The sequence below is a fragment of the Cetorhinus maximus genome, chromosome 2 (assembly GCF_964194155.1).
Source record: "Cetorhinus maximus chromosome 2, sCetMax3.hap1.1, whole genome shotgun sequence".
Classification (NCBI taxonomy): domain Eukaryota; kingdom Metazoa; phylum Chordata; class Chondrichthyes; order Lamniformes; family Cetorhinidae; genus Cetorhinus; species Cetorhinus maximus.
This window is the reverse complement of record NC_135880.1, coordinates 149,895,060-149,918,169: the sequence shown is the minus strand read 5'-3', so window position 1 is coordinate 149,918,169 and position 23,110 is coordinate 149,895,060. Positions and strand designations below refer to the sequence as shown.

The 23,110-nt window shown below is 42.6% G+C and overlaps 1 long non-coding RNA gene across 1 annotated transcript; it reads left to right on the top strand.

Moving 5' to 3' along the window:
• Positions 1 to 890: 890 nt before the first annotated feature.
• Positions 891 to 19,952, top strand: LOC144690682 (uncharacterized). The gene is made up of 3 exons (XR_013578933.1): positions 891 to 949; positions 15,465 to 15,563; positions 19,818 to 19,952. It is a non-coding gene; the product is annotated as an uncharacterized LOC144690682 (long non-coding RNA).
• The last annotated feature ends 3,158 nt before the right edge of the window (positions 19,953 to 23,110 follow it).

Genomic DNA, 23,110 nt, shown 5'->3' with positions numbered 1-23,110 from the left:
TGGTTTATGGCTGTGGTCACTTTCACAGCCACTGGCCGTGCCATCCTTGTTGTGCTCTGAGGCAAGTCTGTCTGCAGTAGGTGGTGAATTTCAGTGAACATCTCCTTAGTGAAATAAAAACATCTAACCCACTGTTCCTTGTTGAGGTTGAGATAGGGGTGTTCCACCCTGGCGGCTATGACCTCCTTTAGAGAGCCCCCCTCCACCTCCTCCTCCTCCCCAATCAAGCAGCTTGTTCTCCTCTGTGTGACCTCTGCTCACTCTACTTGTCATGCCGCAGGCCAAGGGTGATAGGAACAACAGCACCCACAACTGGGAGAAAGTGATCTGAGCAGAACCCTTCAAGTGAAATCCAAAGCTTTTACAACACGTCTCACACTCCTTATGGAATTCACAACTTAACCTAACAATATAAACCTCCAAACACTTCAACTCAGCAGCTGTCCATAGAAATTAATCAGCAATGAGCCTGAGAGTGTTTGATTGTCCAGTTAAATAGGAATGGTGGTGGGGCAAGGGGGTCCTTCTGGCTGAACGCATGTTCAGTTGTGTGAGGTTAAGCGAAGATATTGACTGGAGCATTTAGATTGAGAGTCAAATCAGCATTGCACACTGACTGACATCATAATCTACCTCCTATGCATACTTCCATTGCACGGTCCCAGTGTCCCTGCTATGGACTTATCAAAAACCACATCCAGCGTAGCTATGAACAGGATTGTCTATTCAGCACAGATGCTATTTGGTCATGAAATGGCATCTGTGCACCAAAAATACAGGTGCTTCAGAAGAGAGTTTTACAGCCAAAAAATCTGAAGAAAATGTATGACATGAGACGGTCAAATTAAAGGAGATGGAGTACTCAGCTGGTGTATTCTGTCCTTTTCTAAGCAGCAAACTTTAAGAAGGATGTCAAGATCTTGGAGCGGGTGCAGCAGAGATCCACTAGGTTATTACCAGCGATGAGGAACTTCAGTTATGTAGTGAGGTTAGAGAAGTTGGGATTGTTCTCCTTAGGGCAGAAAAGGTCAAGGGGAGATGATGCATTTGAATGAGTAAAGAAGGAAAAACTTGGTAACCAAATGTCACAGATTTAAGATAATTGGCAAAAGAATTGGAGAGGTGTGAGGAGAATGTTTTTGAAGCAGTGAGTTGTTCTGATTTGGAATGTATTAACTGAAAGAGTGGTGGAAGCAGATTCAATCATAACTTTCAAAAAGGAATTGGATATGTGCTTGGAAGGGAATATTTAGAGAGTTATGGGGAAAGAGCAGTGTGGTGAGACTATTTGGATGGCTTTCAACAAATTGGCATAAGAATTATGGGTTGACTGGCTGCATGATTCTGTAAACTTTTGAAGTTATGATAATATATTAGGCATAAGATTAATCTTCATTTGTATGCCCCTTATTTTGATTATTTTTATTAAGCTGGGATGAAGTAGGAACTAGGTGGCTTACTGCTGAAGCTGGATTTGAATAAAGCTCAAAGAGTATAATTTCTCTCACTGTCCCTGTATCATTTCATAGGAAATGAGCTAAGGAAATCTCAACTAGCTCCTCAATAGTACACAGCATAAAGTTGTTGTGAGGCTCTTGAACACTTTCAAAGGCATCTGCATACGATTTGCCATAGAGTGTTCAGTTTTCTAATTGCTAATCATTGGGCTGTGTGTCTTTATTGATTGCTTAATGAAATAATCTTTCTAGAGTTACCTCTAAGGGAAGACAAGTGATCTATCCATCACACTAATAGCTTGACAGAGTTGTAAATACTCAGAGATCTTCATTTAAAAGATTAAATTCTCTACTCCATTTGATAATAGATTTGAAATCACCCTTAGATAAATTCACCACTGAATCTGCACATTTAGCATACATTAGCCATCAATTGTAATAAATAGTCTGGACCAAAGAATTGACTGCCACAGAGTCATAAAAAATTGTTAATTTTGTTTGAGTTGTTATTGGTTATTAATAAATGTTTCACAAAATTGTTAGTTGGGTTGTGGTTAAGCAGCACTGCTATTGCCTTAACTAAGTGCAATTAGAATGAATGAAGAAGTCAGGCAGAGGGCATCTTTGTTTTTTGTTCATTCACAGAATGTAGACATTGATGGCAAGGCCAGCATTTATTGCTCAACCCTAGTTGCCTTTGCAAACTGATGGTGAGGTACCTTCTTGAACCGCTGCAGTGTGTGTGGTGAAGGAATACTGTCAGGGAGATTCAAGATTTTGACCAAGTGATAATAAAGGAACAAGCAATTTATTTTGAAGTCAGGGTGATATGTAACTTAGAGGGAATTTGGAAGTAGCCGTGCTCCCATCTGCCTGCTGCCCTTGTTCTTCTAGGTGGTAAAGGTTATGGATGTGTGAGGTGTTGTCAAAGAAACCCTGGGCTGTTGTTGCAATGCATCTGGTAGGTGGTACATATTGGTGCCACTGTTCACCAATGGTGGAGGAATGAATGTTTGAGGCACTGGATGTAGTATCAATAAAATGGGCTGCTATGTGCTGGATGGTATTGAGTTTCTTGAGTGTTGTTGGAGCTGCACTCATCTAGGCAAATGTAGAGTATTCCATCATACTCCTGACTTGTTCATAGTGGACAGGTTTTGGGGAGTCAGAAGATGAGGCATTTGCCACAGAATCAAAGAATACAGGATGGTTATAACACATAAAGAGACCATGCAGCTCATTGTGTCCATGCCAGACTATGCAAGAGCAACTCAGCTACTCCCAATCCCCTACTCTTTCCTCATAGCCCTGCAATTGTTTTCTCTTCAGATGCTTATCCAATTCCCTTTTGAAAGCCATGATTGAATCTGCCTTCATCACACTTTTGTGCAGTGCATTCCAGAACCTAATGACTTGCTGCATAAAAATGGTTTTCCTTATGTTATTGCTTCTTTTGCCAAACATCTTACATTGTCCTCTGGTCCTCGACCCTTTCGCCAAAGAGAACAGTTTCTGTCCAACTACACTTTCTGGACCACTCATGATTATGAACATATCTATTAAATCTGCTGTAAATTTCCTTGTCTCTAAGGAGAACAACTCCAGGTTCTTCAATATGTCCGAGTAACTGAAATCTCTTATCCTGGAACCATTCTCATAACTCTATTTTGGACTATCTCTAAGGCCTTCACATCCTTCCTAAAGTGTGGTGCCCAGAATTGGACACAATACTCCAGTTGAGGCCAAACTAGTGTTTGATAAAAGTTCATCATAACTTCCCTGCTCTTGTGCTCTGTGCTTCTATTTATAAATCCGATGTTCCCTATGCCTTTCTAACTGCTTTCTGAACCTGCCCTGCCACCTTCAATGAAGATCCAGCCTCTGACCTGTACTTGTAGCCATAGTATTTAAGTAGCTCATCAGTCAAGTTTCTGGTCAATGGTGATTCCTAGAATTGATGATGATGAATTCAATGTTGGTAATTTCATTGAAGATCATGGGGAGGTGGTTAGATTCCCTTGCTGGAGATGGTCATTTTGTGGCACTTGTATGACATGGAAGTTATTTTGCCACTAATCAGCTTAGGTCTGGACGTTGTCTGATCTTGTTGCGCGTGCAAATAAATGACTTAATTATTTGTGGAGCTGTGAATGCTCGGTGTTCAGGTCCAGTCGTTAGGAACACCCTCACATCTGACCTTATGATAGAGGAAAGGTCATCGATGAAGCAACTGAAGATGGTTAGGTCACAGACATTGCCCTGTGTCTGTCCTCCTGTAGCAATCACCTGGGGCTGAAGTGATTACCCTCCAACAACCACAACAGTCTTCCTTTGTGCTATGTATGACTCTAGCCAATGGAAAGTTTTTCCCCTGATTCCCATCGACTTCAATTTTACCAGGGGTCCATGAGTCTCACTTGGTCAAATACTGTCTTGATATCAAGGGTAGCTAACCACTGCAAATTAACTCTTCTATGTTTGGGTCAAGATTTTAAAGAAATCTGGAGCCACGTGGCCATGGCAAAGCCCAAACAGAACATTGATAAATGAAGTTAGGTCTTTGGTCAGCTATGATCTCATTGAATGGCGGAATAGCCTCAAGAGCTAAATGGCCAACTCCTGTTCCTGTGAGCAGATTAGTGGTGAATAAATGTCACTTGTTAGCATTTTTGTGATATATTCCATTACTTGGCTGATGATTGAGTGTAGGCTGATTGCATGGTCATTTAGAATTTGTCCTGTTTTAGTGGACAGGGCAATTTTTCAATTTGTCAGGTAGATACCAGTGTTGTAGTTGTACTGGGATAGTTTGGCTAGGGACACAGCTAGCTCTCAAGCACAAGTCTTCAGCATTACAACCAGCATTTTGTCAGGATGAAGGCCTTCCCTTTATCCGGTGTGCTCAGCCATTTCTTGATATCAAATGGAGTGAATCAAATTGACTGAAGACTGGCTCCTGTGATAGTGTGGATCACAGGAGGAGGTCATCCACTTGGCACATCTGGCTGACAATGGTTGCCAATATTTCAACATGTGTTTTACATTCATGTGCTGGGATCTGCCATCATTGAGATTGGCGATGTTCATGGATCCTCTTCCTCCTGTTGGTTGTTTAATTTTCCACCACCATTCATGACTGGATCTAATGCTTTAATTATGGGTTTGCTGAGCGTTGTTTATCGCATGCTGATTCCAGTGTTTAATATGCATATAGTTCTTTATTGCAGCTTCACAAGGTTAGCTCTTCCTGTTGCTGCACCTGGCTTGCTTTTCTATACTTCTCATTCAGCCAAGGTTAATTGCTGGCATCAGGTAGATGGTTGTAACTATACTGAAAGCGCTTGTTTAGGGGCATAGATAGCTCTGGGTCACAACTCTTCAGTACTACAGGAAGAATGTCAGGCCCCTAGCCTTATAAGTGCCTTCAGCCATTTCTTAATATCACTTGAAGAGTATTAAATTGGCTAAAACTATGATGCTGGGGACCTCGGGTGGAGGCTAAGATGAAGCATTCACTTGGCACCTTTGGCTGAAGATGTTTCCAAATGCTTTGGCTTTGTCTTTCACACGAATATGCTTGTCACCATCATCATTGAGGATGCAGATGTTTGTGGAGTCTTGTTGTTTCATTGTCCACCACCATTGATGGCTGGATGTGGCAGAAATTTGACCTGATTTTTTGGTTGTGGAATTGCTTAGTGATGGATCCTACCACATGTACCATAGTGCATTCTGTTGTCACTATGCTTGAAGGATACTGCTTGAACATCACCAAGGAGTCTTGTATAAATTACAAGGAAGTCTTTTTTAACAACACTGAACTTTGTACACATTTACAGTAGGTTTGGTGAGGACTCCATACTAGATTCTTACACATTGCCTGCTCATCTGTAGACTGGCCCGAGCTCATGTGCCTTCTTACATCACCATGTGGACAGTACTGTACTCAGTCTCATGTTAACCCTTTGGGTACCAGATCCTTCTACAACACCTCCCTCCAAGTTTTTATCCCCTGGATAGACACTGACATTAGTTTACTTCCATAAAAGCAAAATACTGCGGATGCTGGAAATCTAGAACAAAAACAAAAATACCTGGAAAAACTCAGCAGGTCTGACAGCATCTGCGGAGAGGGATACAGTTGACATTTTGAGTCCGTATGACCCTTCATCAGTTTACTTCCAGTTTGATTCAAGTCTTATATTACTATAAATCTTGTGTATCAACTTTAATGTTACACTATAAACTATTCTAAACCTACGCTATTTCATTTTAAACATTAACTATTTCATTATAAACATTAACAATGATAACATTAATGGCATGCATTAACAATGTTCTTACTACCCTATCTCTCCCCCTCAAGCCCTTGACATCAGAGATTCAGGCAATCTGGAGATGCCTTGTGCCCCTGCCATGTCTCACCTGCCATCTGGTTGGGAGAGTGGTAGGCTCTACTCTGCTCTTGGATGTGGTTTGGAGGTTGTACTGGGATTTTGGCAAGGCTCCATTCGCATCTTCCATTGGTGGGTGGTGCCGATGCCTGGTCAGTCTGGATGATTTGGTGGTGATTGGTTGTAGTTGTCATGGTCATTTCTTTCTGGGTGGATGAAATTGGTATTCTTCAGGTTGTCAGTGTTTTTTATTCTTATTTCACCTTTTCAGGCATCTGGAAGTTTTTTGCTATTGGGGGAGAGCCTGTGGATAGAAGAGGACTGGGTAGATAGCTCATCTTTAATTTAGTTGCGTAGGTTGTGTGAGGCTGCTCCCCGGCTGCAGCAGATGCTATGGGCCTCGTGCACAGTAGGTTGATCAAGTCCCTGGGAAGTTTCGGGACCTGGAATGGAGAAGAACAGCTGTTCTGCTAAAAGAGAAGAGAGGTTACAAATAAAGTCAACATTTAAATGCTATTTTATTGTTAAACCTTCGGGAGGATGCCATTCCAGCTGGGTGAGGATCATGGTTGTCTTCTGCTTCAGGACATCACTGCAGGAGTTCCTCAGGGTAGTGTCCTAGGCCCAACCATCTTCAGCTGCTTCATCAATGACCTTCCTTCTATCATTAGGTCAGAAGTGGGGATGTTTGCTGATGATTGCACAATGCTCAGCACCATTCACGACTCCTCAGATACTGAAGCAGTTCACGTCCAAATGCAGCAAGAGCTGGACAATATCCAGGTTTGGGCTGACAAGTAGCAAGTAACATTTATGCCACACAAGTGTCAGGCAATGACCATCTCCAACAACAGAGAATATAACTATTGCCCCTTGACATTCAATGGCATTACCATTGCTGAATCCCCCACTATCAACACTCCAGGGCTTACCATTGGCCAGAAACTGAACTGGACTAGCCACATAAGCACTGTGGCTACAAGAGCAGGTCAAAGGCTAGGAATCCTGCGGCGAGTAACTCACCTCCTGACTCCCTAAAGGCTGTCCACCATTTACAAGGCACAAGTCAGGATTGTGATGGAATACTCTCCACTTGGCTGGATGAGTGCAGCTCCCACAATACTCAAGAAGTTCAACATCATCCAGGACAAAGCAACTCGCTTGATGGCACCCCATCCACAAACATTCACTCCCTCCCCCACCGACGCACAGTGGCAGCAGTGTGTACCATCTACAAGATGAAGTGCAGAAACTCACCAAGGCTCCTTAGACAACACCTTCCAAACCCACGACCACGACCATCTAGAAGGACAAGGGCAGCAGACACATGGAAGTTCCCCTCCAAGCCACTCACCATCCTGACTTGGAAATATATCACCGTTCCTTCACGGTTGCTGGGTCAAAATCCTGGAGCTCCCTCCCTAACAGCACTTTGGGTGTGCCTACACCACATGGACTGCAGCGGTTCATGGACAAATGGTGGCAGCAGTTATGACACCTAGATATAAAATGGCAGGAAAAGCCTCAAGAGAAATACAGCAGTACAGAGTAGCGGGTGAAAGACTTTGAGGCCAACCCAGCAATGACGCTGGAAATGGGCAAATAAGGAGGGTAGCCCAACAACCATACAGCTCACCAACTGGCAAGACAAGCAGCATGGGAAAAGACAGTCTTGAACCAGGGTAAGAAATAGCTACTACTTTGCCCCTACCTGAACCATTTCAAAATATATGCTGTTGGGAGTCTAGCAGACTAAATGCTTGCCAGACAGCAGGTGAATAATGAGACAGCCTTCTACGAGGATGTCATCGGAGCCTTTGACTCATGCTTCAGTCTTTGTAAAAATATTGTAATAGCGAGAGTGAAATTTAACCAGCGTAGTCAAAACCAGAGTTAAGTGATTGGCTCATTCATCAACGAATTGTACCGCCCAGCCGAAAATTGAGATTATGGAACACTAAAAGACAACCTGATCAGAGATAGAATAGTTGTTAGCGTATTAGATTAGAATCTCTCTGACTTCTTACAATCTAGGGGTGATTTAAATTTAAGCAATGCTGTACAACTCGCTAGACAGGTCGAAGAGCGGAGACAGAATAAGGCTTTTGTTTGAGGTGTGAGGAAAATTTCCCAAGAACAGCCCAATGAAGTAGTTCAATTTGTGGGCTGTAAAACAAAAATTATAGCAAGCAAATAACCAGGGAAACGCCCTCAAAAAGCCGCCATTTTCCAATGTCCCCACTGTGGCGAGAAGAAGGTCCACAGGCAGGAGGAATAACCTGCCCCTATTGTACAGTTCCACGGGTTTGACAAGTTAAGCCGTTTTAAAGTGACCTGCTGTTCCAGGAAATCTATATTTAGCAAACAGAAGGAGAAATTTGTTAAGGAAACATACATTCAAGAAATTCAAGGCCTCCACAGCCAGGAAGACACCTTCCTAGGAGAAATAAAAGAAAGTAAAACCAGTATTGGAGTGCTGGCATTGATGTAAATTGGCATCTGACCAAATTCAAGCTAAACACTGGAGCTGGTGCCTTAGTGTTATTTGACAGAGTTTCATGGTTGAATAAAATGACACTACAACTCGAGGGTCTGGGGGATCAAGTTAATTGTTCAAGGCTAGCTGATAACGACACTAAAATACAAATATAGAGAAACTTCAGAAAAATTGTGTGTTATCAAAAATCAAGCATGCTCTTTGTTGAGCATAAAAGCCTGTATAGCTCGGAACCTGGTTATAAAAGTTGGTGATGTCAACGCAAAAACACAAGACAATAAATTTAGGGTGGCATTCCCCATACTTTTTAAAGGCTTATGTAAGCTGAAGACTCTGCATCACACTCCATTCCAGACAGATGTTGAACCCATTTGTCTATTCACGCCAAGGAAGGTCCCGCCCCATTTCTGAAAAGAGTCATGAGTGAGGTAGAGGCAAGGCGTCATTTCATCAGTCACTAAACCAACCAGTTGGGGCTCTGATATGATACCACTCCCAAACCCTAATGGCTCCATTCGAAAGAGAAATACATCCAATGGCATCAGTAGATAAAACTTGGCCAAACTTGCTAAAAACATAATTTTCACCATTCTTGATGCCAACGGTGGATTCTGGCAGTTCCCATTAGTTCCAAGAGTTTTGACTCCTGTTCCACTTTCATTACTAATTTCAGCCATCAAAGCAGACAGTACTGCTTTAACCGTCTGCATCACATCAATCTCTGAAATATTCCAAAGGACAGTGTCCAATATACTGCAGGGCATGAGAGGAGTCATATGTCACATGGATGACATCTTGGCCCATGGGTTGATGAAACAGGAACATAATAAACAGGTCAGGGAAGTCTTACTATTACTGTAAGAAAAGCTGGCTTGATGCTCAATGACGATGTGAGTTTACTAGGCCCACGATAAGGTTCCGAGGGCACGTTACACAAGCAACTGGGATTCCTACAGGCTAACGAAAACAAAGGCAATAAGGGAATTCCCGCCACCTAGAATTATAACAGAGCTACAAAGGTTTATAGGCATGGTCAACTAACTAGGTAAACTTCTAGCTTAGCCAAGAAACCCTCAGACATCTTTTACAACAGGACCAGGCATGTGCTGGACTGAGCATCAGCAGCAGTCATTCAAACAAATCAAAATGATGCTAACATCCTTAGAGGTCCTAGCTCACTAGAACCCTGAACTTCCCACAACTGTGACAGCAGATGCATCTGCAATGCGACTGGGAGCAGTGCTATTCCAGGACCAAAGTGATGGCTAAAGAAGAATAGTTTACTATGCATCCAAGTCATTAACCAAGACTGAACAGCACTGTGCTGTGATCATAAAGGAAGCCCTTGTAGCAACTTGGGCATGTGAAAAATTATCTGATTATGTACAGGGCCTGCAGTTTAATATTGAAACCTATCATAAGCCATTAGTAACCTTGTTGAACACAAAAGAAATCATAAAGATGCCACCCAATATTCAGCGATTCCAACTTATTCATGAGTTATGATGCTATTATGGAGTACATACAGGGTAAATATCAGATTAAGGCTAATATGCTGTCCAGGACACCTGCCACTTACCAAAGATAAAACTTCCATAGCAGAAGTTGAAATCTTCACAGTCTTGCCCAGCAAATACTTGCCAGCAACAGACCAGAGGCTACATGAACTCTGTGCAGCCCAAAGGCATGATGAAGAGTGCATCCAGATTTGCACGCACTGCCTGAGTGGATAGCCACACATTCCAAGCAACCCCATCTTGAGGCAATATTTTGAACAGCATCACCACTTCAGTATTGTAGGCAACCTCCTGGTATATGATGCAAGAGTGGCGGTACCACGTGTCCTCCGTCTGGACGTCGTCCAGAAGATCCACCAAGGATTTCTTGGTGTAACCAGGTGTGTGAGCTAGGGCTCAGTAGTCAGTATGGTGGCCAGGGATTTCATACTATTGCTAAAATGGTCTCCAATTGCATCACTTGCACCATTCACAGACAGGAGCAGAAAGTGCCACTCTGCCCTCCTCCTTCCCATCAAGGCTTTCGGAATACGTTGCATGGATTTGTTCGATGATAAAGGGAAAATGTTTCTTACAGTAGTAGCCTATTAGTCTTGCTGGATTGAGTTGCAAAAGTTACATGGTGCTACCTCTGAAGCCGTTATTACCTCCTTGAAGGAAATGTTCTCCATACTTGGCATTCTGGACATTGTCATCTCTGATAATGACCAGAGTTTGTCAATAAGTGCTTCCAGTCCTTCACAGCTTCATATGGATATGTGCATGCCAAAAGCTTCCCAAAGCACCGTCAGTCTAACGGAGAAGCTGAGCGAGGAATACGTGCTATAAAAGCCCTACTGAAGGAGAATGATGACTTTGAGCTCGCTCTGCTTTGTTATTGCTCCACATCATTACATAATGGTTTTTCCCCATGCAAGCTTCTGATGGCTCACAGGCTAAAGATCCAACTTCCTTTCCTGCCCCACACCTTGCTACCAAATTCCACGGTGGAAGACCATGATCGAGCTAGGAAGAAGGAAGAAGCTGACTGAGTGAATCAAGCTCATAGGTTTAACCAGATGCATAGAGCTCAGGACCTTCTACTTCTTGAAAGGGGAGAGAGAGTATGGATCAGAGACCAGGACTGTGCCGGTAATTGAGAAGCTATCGCAACTGACAAGACATTGTCAGGCATCATTCGAAGGAACAGATCTGCCCTAATTTCAATGGACATAAAACCATTAACAGCATGGGCAGAGTATCCTGAAGCTCAAGAGAATGTCACACCTACAGAACCATAAATAAGGGAAACCAGGAGTGACAACCCCCATGAACTGACCTCGGAGCAACAGGATTCCCATCAACCTCAGAAGGAACTCTGCATTTTTTTAGGAAGACTGGTGAAATTGCCAAAGAGACTTTCCCTTTAAGAGAAAATACTTTGCGAGGAGGTGTAGGAGGATGTGTATTTCATAATAATGGGGATAAAGTCTCAGGGGGAGATGTTGAGTAAATGGTTAACTCTAATAGCTACTGAGCAAGTGTGTGAGGAGCTATTTCATAGTAATTTCATTCACTGAGAGGAGATGGGCGTGAGCAACTCAGAGAGTAACTCCGGCTATGTCTTGGCCTTATTTAATCTTTGTGAATAGTTAGCATATAAATACATTGTTTTGAACAAAAGACCATTGCCTCCAGCAAGATCTTTTGTAGGTTAAAAAGCCAACAAATCCTGAGATAAACCCATAATAAGAGCTTTGAGCTGTTGCATCTGTTCTGAAGCTATTCCACTTAGCAGGGAAGTTGTGCCACACAACAGGATGCAGGGTATCTTCAGTGTGAAGATGGGACTTTGTCTTCACAAGGGCATTTTAGTGCTCACTCCCACCAATACTGACATAGACAGATGGATCTGCAACAGGCAGCTTGAGTTCAAGAATGAGTGCAAGTAGGTTTTTCCCTCATGTTTGTTCTTTCATCATCTGCCACAATCCCAGTTTGGTATTTATGTCCTTCAGGATTTGGTGTGGCGCATGAGGAAAATGCTGTTGTACAAACAGGGTGCTGAAGCTGTCAATATTTTGTGTCCTTAGAAAGCCTCAGTGCAAGGAAACTAATTCAATAGCTCTGACATTTGCAAGCAAATAGATAGATAGAGTTATTTGCATGATCAAAGGGAAACGTGGGACCAGTCAGCATTTCCAGGCTTTGTAAATAATTAATTAGGGAACTTATTTTTTTAAAGGTCCTGCACTCTTTTCTACTATTCTGGGAACAAAGGAGGTCAAACCATCAAATTATTTCTGCCTTTATTGTAATGGGTATCCTTATATATATGAGAAAGAGATGGCCCAATAATTAATCCATGAGTTTCACCTAAAAGGGGAATTAATGGTAAAAGCAAAATGCTGCGGATGCAGGAAATCTGAAACAAAAACAGAAAATGCTGGAAAAACTCAGCAGGTCTAACAGCATCTGTGGTGAGAAAGACAGAGTTAATGTCTTCTTCAGAGAGTCGTATGGACTCGAAACTTTGAATTTCTCTCCACAGATGCTGTTAGACCTGCTGAGTTTTTCAAGTATTTTGTTTTTGTTGGGGAAATTAATGGAACTATTAACTAGCAATTAATTATGTTTTTGATTTTGCTCATTGAGAGTGACTCCACTATAAATGAGTACCTGAGGTGTTGAGGACTTTTTTTCTGAGTAACTATAATACAAACAGAAAATGCGAGAAATATTCAGCAGGACTGGCAGCGTCTATGAAGAGAGAAACACAGTTAATGTTAACTTCTTATTAATTAATAGTTTCATAATATCCATAATGTGCGGTTCTGGGTTTATAATGTTCTACTATCCCTGGCAATCCTCTTATCAATTCTGACTTCAAGTAGTTTTAGCATTAATGTTGTAGGTAGGGAGAATGGTGGATTAGACTTGATTGCACCAAATCCAATTCACCAACCTTCTGAGCTCCTGAACCTGTTTGACCAATACTTTGATTTTAAAATTCTCATCCTTGTTTGCCACCCCCTTAATCTTGCTTTATTTCTGTAACCTCCTCCAGCCATACAACCCTCAGGTCTCTGTGTTCTTCTAATTCTGGTCCTTGTACATCCCTGATTTTTGTTGCTATGCCATTGATAGTCATGCCTTCAGCAGATTAGGCCCAAAGCTCTGAAAATCTCTCCCTAAGCCTGTTTGCCTCTGCCTCTCTAGCTCCTTTCAGTTCCTCCTTAAAAGCAACCACTTTGACCAAGCTTTTAGTCAACTGTCTACTTTATGTGGCTTATTGTCAAATTTTGTTTGAAAACTGTCCTGTGAAGTGACATGGGAAGCTTTTACAATGTTAAATGTGTCATATAAATGCAAATTGTTCCTGCTGTTATTGTGTGCTTAACTGGAAATCAGAGCTGTTGATAAATAATGTAATGGACAGAAATCCAATTAAGAAAGCAGAGTCCCAAACATTGAAAAGTGTATAATGCACACTTCACCATCAAAAGCCTTTTTTGCATCAAGAAACAGTGTTCAAATAATACAAGTGCCTTATGAGCCTGTTAGAATTATTTCAGTCATAAACTTATCTCCTTTGAGTGAACTAGAAAACTTTGCAAACCAATTCAAGAAAAGATGTGACATGTTTTAACGCATTGACCTAAAAATTTGATTGCACTTGATAGGTACTTCAGGTGCTTCTTCAACATTGACTCATACAGCATGTAGTATTTGTGCTCCTTGCACTTTATTATTACTCTACCACATAACCTGCACTATTCAAGGCTGCATTCTTATTTGAGGGCCAGATATTGAGTCTCTTTGACACCGCTTAAAAGTTGTCAGCACTTCAGTTTCTTCATCAATGATCTTCCTTCCGTCATAAGGTCAGAAGTGGGGATGTTTGTTGATGATTGCACAATGTTCAGCACCATTCATGACTCCTCAGATACTGAAGCAGTCCATGTCCAAATGCAGCAAGGCCTGCGCATTATCCAGGCTTGGGCTGACAAGTGGCAAGTAACATTCGCACCACACGAGTGTTAGGCAATGACCATCTCCAGCAAGAGAGAATCCAACCATCACCCCATGATGTTCAATGGCATTACCATCACGGAATCCCCCACTATCAACATCCTGGGGGTTACCATTGACCAGAAACTGAACTGGACTAGCCACATAAATACTGTGGCTTCAAGAGCAGGTCAAAGGCTAGGAATCGTGCGATGAGTAACTCACCTCCTGACTCTCCAAAGCCTGTCCACCATCTACAAGGCACAAGTCAGGAGTGTGATGGAATACTCCCCACTTGCCTGGATGAGTGCAGCTCCCATAACTCTCAGGAAGCTTGACACCGTGCAGGACAAAGCAGCCCACTTGATAGCTTGTGGATGTGGTGCCATTCACTTTCTCCACCCGACGCACAGTAGCAGCAGTGTGTACCATCTACAAGATGCACTGCAGGAATTCACCAAGGCTCCTTCAATAGCACCTTACAAACCCATGACCACTACCTCCTAGAAGGACAAGGGCAGCAGATAGATGGGAACACCATCGCCGACAAATTCTCCTCAGTGACTTACTGACCATCCTGACTTGGAAATATATCCCTGTTCCTTTACTGTCGCTGGGTCAAATTCCTGGAACTTCCTTTTGAACAGCACTGTGGGTGTATCTACACAACATGGACTGCAGCGGTTCAAGAAGGCAGCTCACCACCACCTTCTCAAGGGCAATTAAGGATGGGCAATAAATGCTGGCCCAGCCAGCAAAGCCCACATCCCATAAATGAATAAAAAAATAACTTCTTACAGGCTGTAGAACGAAGGAAAGGAGTGTGGATTGTAGAAGTAGCTGCTGATTATACCTCCCAGGTTTTGAAATGCTATAATTGGTCATTCTTGGTTTAGGCAGGTCTGGATAGGAGAGAGATAATTTTTCACTCCAGGGTCTGGTGCAGGCATCAACTCCATCAGTGGGAAGAGGTGGCAGAGTTAGCAGATGTCAGGAATTTAGCACCAAGGATATGGCTGGAAAAAAGTTCAATGAGCTCACCAAAGTGTTCAAGGTAAGACTGCTGCTCTCTTACTCTCTGTTTACATTGCTACCACTTCCAGCTGTACTGTACGCAATACTCCCCTCCCCATTCTCCTTCAGTCACTAAATCCCATTTACCACATACCCTTCTCAGCATCACACAGCTAGCACAATTGTAACTTTCACTTCCCTGCACCTCAGATCTGACACACAGCATAGCAATAATTTCACCATAAGCGCACACTCTAAATATCTCACAGACTCTTCTTAACATTTCTTACTGTAAAAGGTCACCTACAGCTCCTGACAGCAAGCTGCCACCGGAGGAGGAAGAGTCTGTCTGGAACCCTCTTTCCCCCCAATCCCCTCCTTGAAGAAAGCTGCACAAGCAAAGAGAGAATGCAGTTGTGGTGACTGGTAATTCAGGAAGTGACATTATGCAAGGTTGCGTCCCACCTTATCCTCTGTTACCTTTATACTTGTATCTCCCTTGCTTGTTCTATATTGACAAAATGTACCTACTTTCATTGCTCTTTGCTCTCCCTGCAGAACTCAATCTAACCTTCATTTCTCTCTTTCATTCCAGGGGCTGATGATATGGATGCCCCTCTGCCAATGCTGGAAGAGGAGTCCAGCCTTCCTGATGATGCAGCAACACTGATCTCACCCTCGCAAGTACCAGCTGGTAATACGCATACTTTAGAGGAAAGAATAAAGGACTTATCTTATGTACTGAGTTACTGGGCACAAGTGTGTAGGAGTTAGGGTGAGGGCAAGATTTACAACAAGGTGAGATCATAAAAATATGGGCCTGAATTTTTCAGTTGGCATGCGGGGACGGGCCCAGTACGCCAGCGTGTAAAATGACGCACGGTGACGTCGGGATTGCGTCCTGACGTCGGGATTGCGTCCTGACATCATCGCGCTGTCTCACGATGTTTCGTTCGGCGGGTGCGTGCCGGAGTCGGCTGTGAGCCCATTGATAACTGATAGGCCTATTAAGGTCATTAATGAATTAATTAGCATCATTGTTTACGCTGCCCATCCAACCTTAAGGTTGGCGGGCAGGCTAAAGACCAAGCCACCTTTACGTTTTTTAGGAAACCTCATCCACGAGCGGGATGAGGTTTCCTAAAGCTTTTATGAATCAAATAAAAAAGTTTCCTGAAATATAAAAACATGTCCCATCTCATGTGACACAGTCACATGAGGGGACATGTTTAATTAATTTTTTTCCCCATTTATTCATTTATTTCAATAGCAATTTAATCTCCGTGCCTCAAAGAGACTGAAGTGCCCTTTCTCGCATGTGCGTGAAAGGGCGCTAGCCCCTCCTCTCCCCGCCTGCACAGGTAGCGTTGAGCGCTACTGCTTGCATCTTACGCTGGACGGGGCCTTAATCGGCTCCACGACCGCTCCCCCCAAGCCTGCCCGTTGACTGAAAAATTCAGGCCATAGAAAGATTTATGGCACAGAGGAGGTCATTTGACACATCATGACCATGCCAGCTGAGAAAGAACTAGCCAACCTAATCGCACCTTCCACTCTTGGTCCAGATCTTGCTTCTTAGCCCTCTAGGTTACAACAGCTTAAATGCTTATCCAAGTATTTTTTCTAAATGTGATGAGCGTTTCTGTCTCTACCACCCTATCAGGTAGTGAGTTCTAGACCCCCAGCATTCTCTGCGTGGAAAAAAACTACTCTTCAATGCACCCCCAATTCTTCTACCAATTCATTTAAATCAATGCCCCCTAGTTATTGGCCTCTGTTCAAGGAAACAAGTCCTCCATATCCATTTATCTAAATCCCTCAATTTTACGGTGTGGTTTGACGTTTTGAGTACCTATCCTATATCCATTGATCTGACATCAGTCAGTCATGTGTTAGACTCTGTCTCAAGAGAGGTTGGAACACAATGCCCAGGAGCAACATGCCTACTCGGTAAACTGGTTTAGATGACTAATAAAAAAAATGTCAAGCAGATTCCAGAGTATATCCATCACTGATAAGAGTATCACCGAATGAGCTCTTAGAGGTTAAAGTCCTAGAAGATGATTCTTCTTTCCCAGATGCACCATATGAAGTCTCTGTTGTCTTTTTAGAAGAACCAGCTATGTTTCAGTAGCTGAGCAGCATTCACATCTGAGTTCCACTGAACCTACCAATTTATTGCCTGCTTCATCTCCTGCTGTCCATGAAGAGTGTTCCAAAGAGGATGTCTTGTCTGAGTCCAGGTCAGAGTCCATAGAGGATCACATTGCTAAAGGGTTGGTACCTTCCAGGGGTGAAAGTCAATTGACACCCATACTTCAGCCCCAGCTGAAGGTTGTCTTCCCTCCAGAGCTGGAGGCCATCACAGAAGCTGTGGCAGAATCTTTAGCACTTGTAAAGCTGCAGAACCCTGTACAGCAATCTTGTCCCAGAGTTGGTTGTCCACAGGAACTTTGTCTCATTTCAGGAGATGAGGCTGTCATGTCTCCATATCCTCAGCAATTCTTTCCATGGACTATAGTGGAGAACATCACACAGAGAGAAGTGTGGCTTTCTTACCACTGCCTACAGAAAGTAAACAGTCCTCCCGAAATATCATTGGGAATTCGTGTCTTCTCCTTTTCCTGACAGTCTGTCATGAATTTGGTCATTTCTTCCTTCGTCATTTAAATTAATTGAAATCTCAGATCCTCAATGTCTTTTCAGTCTTCATTGCAGCAGTGGATGATAGGGGTGTGACAGTCTTCCTTGGAGCTAAAGATTATTCCTCTTCTGAATCTCTTTCCTTATGTTGTTTGAAGGAGCAACAAGTTCCTCAGAATCTCCTGAGTTCTCTTTTCGTCCCAGAGAGTCCAAAGGTCGATTCTCTTCAGTTTTCTCTCTTGGGTCAGTCTTTCATTCAAAAGTCTTCCTTAAGCTTGCAGTTCTGTCATCCTGAACCCTACACTCTGCTTCCCAGCAATGCTGCTAAATTGTTGTCCTATTCTGCAGATGATGATATCCTACTAGGTGTAGAAGAAAGCCCTCATGTCCCCAAGACGTCTTCCCTCAGAGCTGAGAATACTATGGGAGATTGAATTCCCCCAGGACTTGGGAAGGGGAAGATTAGAAGGTGGAGCTGGGTAGAATCTGTGAAAAGGGAGTTACAGAATTGCTATGAAAATATTAAAGATATAGCTTGATGTTGTTGAAAATAGAATAGTATACTGGGGGGGAGATGTTGTATAAAAGGGTTAACAGATGGGATATGCGAATGATGTAGATTATGATGTACCACTGACATCAGTCAGTCATATGTTAGACCCCCAAGAGAGAGGTTGGAACATCATGTCCAGGAGCAACATGACTACTGAATCTGTTTAGATGTAGTACTAATAAACAAATGTTGAGCAGATACCAGAGTGCGCCTACAGTCTGTCTACTAACCAAGCCTGAGTCCAAGATAGCAGGACCATCTCTGAACAGTGGAAATCCAGCCAGAGAGATGAATCTGAACGCCCACTCATTTTAACTATTGTCATAAGCAAGGTTTCCATAACTCTCAGCCCTGGAAAACAATCCATCCATACATTTCTTATGCATTTATGCGCAGTGCACTGTGAGACACTTGAGATGTCTCTGGTAGTGCATAGGAAGAATCCAGAGGCAAAAAGATTGATTGTGTGGTGTCCTGAACAAGTGCAGCAGGTAGCAGGCCTTCTTCCAGGAGACTGTAGATGTCAGCAACCATCTGATGTGACAACTTCAGCCTGTCGAAGTGAGACTCTGTTTGCAAACCCAATGGCATGGACAGTGCCTCCTTTGACCTCAGCCCCTGTTTCATGTGTCACCCTCCTGTGTGCCCCCTCCTGTGCTACTCTTGATCCTAATTTTAAATACCCACCTGAACTGTTGCTCAACTTTGCCTCTATTTCACCAATTAGTTGCCTGATCTTTGGGAAACCCATACTGTGTGCATCAAATTTAAAAGAAAGTAAAATTAAAAACATTTCATTAACATCTCCTTATGTCTGCAATAAGTGCTCGCTCATCTGCACTAATTGAAACACTGCCTTTGGCAAGTAGTTTATTGATACCAAACATGCCTCCATTAAACCAGAAAATTGATGCCTTCTACCTGGATTGCAGCCTCAATCCAAAAATCAATTATTTGAATTATCCACCTCCTCTCTCCAACCCACCTATTCTTGGAGGTTAAAAATTCCCAATCTGAAAACATGTCATGCCTTCTTGTGCTAATGCTGGTTAGGACTTATGAGACTTAAGAAGTTGCTTGTTCTGGCATCAATAACCACTTTATGCATCTACAGCAGCTTGGCTAATGTTTATGTGCCTGTGGCTACTCCGAAAAAACCAGAAACATGGAAATTAGGAGCTGACGTGACTCATTTAGCCATTCATAATACTATGCCAGTGGAGGAGCTTGACTGTATGATACCTTGTAGTCTGAAACACAATCCTGTCACAAATGCAGGTAGCTGTATCTTTGCATATAAATGCAGGTGGGAGAGTAACAACAGGTAGGTGCAGTCCAACTTGCTTGATATTCCTCCTTAGTTCCCCTTCCTGTTTCTCCCAGGAGCTTAAGTAAAGTGGAATTATTATTAGAAATCTATCACCCCAATGTTGAGAGTGCCAGAACAGAGCCTTCTGACTAAATGATGGAAAGAAGAATGTTTCCAAACTTACCTTCAACAGCAGTCATATTGTTTTCTTCAAATAAGACACTGAGAATTACAGGATCGTTGCAAACTTGTTTTAATGAAACATTCAAAATACAAGGAAAGTTAATGAGAAAGTTAGGTTAAAATTGTGAGTGTGGCTCCATATTCAAACTTATTGTACTATCACACATGGGTTAATGTTTGATAGGTTAAAAATATTTCAAATAAAATCTGGCATTAGGACGAGCTTTCGTACTGAAATCTAATCTATCTTTCTCTTCTAGATGGTGACTGACCTGGAGTTGCAATGTTTTCTGTTTTTATTTGAGGAAATGGAAATCCAGAGCTTGTAGATTAGGTTTTTGTTCTGTAGAAGGAGACTAAGAAAATATGCCAATAAGGTAATACAGTTACAAGTTTATCTATTTAACTAACTGGTTCATAAACATTTTATTAGACCAATGGGGCTATAAATATTTTTATTGGGCCAACTGAACTGAAGCATCTTAATGAGGCCATTTGGACCAGAAAACATAAGCAGTGTGTGTATGTGTGTATGTGAAACAATTATGTTAGTAATACAACAATAATAATTTAAACAAGGAAAATAAAATATTCAGTTAGAATGGAATATAAGGCCCTAATCTTTTTTATGGGAAATGAAAAGCTGAAAATTGAATTGATCATCTTGGTGATGACATTACAGAGCTCAAAGAGGGTTGCAAGGATGACTTTTACCAAGAATTCCATTTTTTTGGCCTCAGAAGTCATCAGTGGGACTCATGTCAGCATTTGACTGGTGTGAGCCATGTTTAAGCCTTTGGAAAGACTTCAAACCTTTATTAGACTAAAGTAAACAATTCTGAGAGGATTGATTGATTGATGCAGGGTCGATGATCATCTGCGAGTAAAGAATGAAAAAATAATGTTTTCAGGCCAGATGGACCTTATGGCACTTCAGGTGAAATGGGCGTAAGCCTTCTGAACTCAAGGGGAGGGGAAAAATCTAAGGAATGAGGCCCAGGATCACTACAGTGAATGAGACAAGGAGGGATGGTGATGTCATAGTAATGTCACTGGATTAGTAATCTAGAGTCCCAGGCTAATGTCCTGGGAACATGGGCTCAAATCCCACCACAGTACCTGGTGGATGTTAAATTCAATCAATTAATAAAACAAAATCCAGATTTGAAAGCTAGTCTCAATAATGCTCCTCAAACTATCATTGATTGTTGTAAAAACCCATTTCATTCACAAATGCCCTTTAGGGAAGGAAATCTGTCACCCTTGCCTGGTCTGGCCTAAATGTGGCTCCAGATCCACAGCAATGACTCTTAACTGTCCTTTTAAATGTCCTAGTAAGCCACTCGGTTTAAGGGCAATTAGGGATGGGCCACAAATGCTGGTCATGCCAGTGACTCTCACATTCCATGAAAGAATAACAATCATGATGTGTCATCAAACAAGCTGTAAGCAGGATGAAGATGCACTTCAGGAGCCTGACCAGATCTGGAGGGTCTCTTTATTATGTACCAGTGAGTTCAGAATGGTCATGGTTTGTAATGTTCGTCAACCAATTGTCCAACAACAAGATTTGGACCTGCAAGATGAACAAGGCACAGAGCCTCTTTGAAAGATTGCGATGAGGTGGAGGACAGAAGAGGGGAGGGGAGGGTGATGGAAGGAGGAAGAATAAATAGTGAAAATTGATGAGGACAATAGATCACCATGAGTGGCATACATTGCTGCCTGATTATTGTGAGTTTCACTTTGCTTCTACCAGTGCCCCCATCCAACAACTGCATGCAAAAGCCATGTCCCACCAAGCCCTCCCTCCCAAGTCCCACATCCCAAGCCATGCCACTAACATAAAGCCATCCTGTAAACAGTCAAGCACCCCTTTTACAGCCCCCCACTGGTTGCCATCAGTTCATGTTTTCCCACCATCAGAATTGAAAAGGCCACTTGCCAGAGAGCAACCAAGAATAGGCAAGCAAGAAAGTTGTGTAAAGGACACATTCTCTGCTGCTGATTCAGAGGTATCATTTTCATTGATTCCCCACCGCACTCCCCCTCCCCAAGCATCTATGTCCAGCTGAACTGAACTTGGAGAGTTCTACAGCCTCTAACACAGCCTCCATAGGCAGACAAGGATGGGTTAACCAGCAATGTAAATGGGTGTGAGGAGTGTTGTGCTGGAATAGGCTTAACAAGACAGAGTGAGGGGGTTGGGGGTGATACACACATAAGGGTGCAATTGAATGTGACACTGCACTCACCTTTCCTTCCCTGTTTAGGTCATTAAACCTCTTTTGCCATTGAATATAGGAGTGTGGCACCACAATCCTTTTGCTGACCTCTTGGGCAACCTCCAACCATGTCTTCTTTCTTTCAACTGCCAGCTTCTTCCTCCCATTGGGCCCTTACAGCCCCCAACAGCACAGGCATAAAGGTGTCATTGAGGTGAGGTACAGCCTTTGCACATCCAGTTCTGGGCACCATACTTGAGGAAGGATGTGAAAGGATTGGAGAGAGTACAGAGAAAATTCACAAGAATGATTCCCAGGATGAAGAACTTTAACTATAAGGATAGGTTGGAGAGGTAGGGACTGTTTTCCTTGGAGAAAAGAAGGCTTAGAGGAGACTTAATAAAAATATTCAAGATCCTGAGGGGCATGGGCAGGAAAAATAGTGAGAAACAGTTCCCACTCAGGGGGAAGCATCAAGAACTAAAGGGCACAGATTCAAAATAATTGGCAAAGGAGTAAATACAATGTGAGGAAGAACATTTTCACCCAGAGGGTGGCTGGAGTCTGGCACAAACTTCATGGAGGCAGGTTTGATTAAGGTACTCAGAAGGGAATTGGATTGCTGCCTGAAAAAGAGGGAATGTGCAAGGTTAGGGGGATAAGGCAGCAGGGGAGTAGGGAGAGGTGGAATGCTCTTTCAGAGAGCCAGTGCAGACTCGATTGGCCAAATGGCCTCCTTCTGCATTGTAAAGATACTGTGATACTGTGACTGCATCTTAGCAGGTCTCCATCCCAATTTAAAAGTCCTTCAACTTGGATGTTTGGAGTGCCCCTTTCAATACTGGAGTGAAAATCATGTTATGCATGTCATTATCATGCTAACTTACTTTAATTATACAGGAAACTTAGAAGTTAAAAAAATAATGAGGTGGCTCAAGCTGGAAAACCACTGACATGTGCTGCATTGCATCACTGCATCCCTTATTTCCCAATTTCCTACATGCTATCATCAAATCCCCTCAACCCCGACCTCAATCCTTTGCTTGTGGCATGTTAGTAAAATCCAGTGCTAAGTCTTTATTATTTTTAAAAAATGAATGAATTACTGTCACTTCACGAGACAAATGTGAGTATTTCTGTTTTATGTCCAGCTGGAATACACCAATTGGAGTAATAATTTATCTAATGACAATAAGTTAAATTCTAGCTGCTAGAGAATCATTGAATGGTTCAGTGGATAAATTTACTATGCGGTGTGACGCTGAGCCGTTAAAACAGCAATATTTATTGTTTGCCAAGATATTTACTGTTGTGCCTCATCGGCGCAA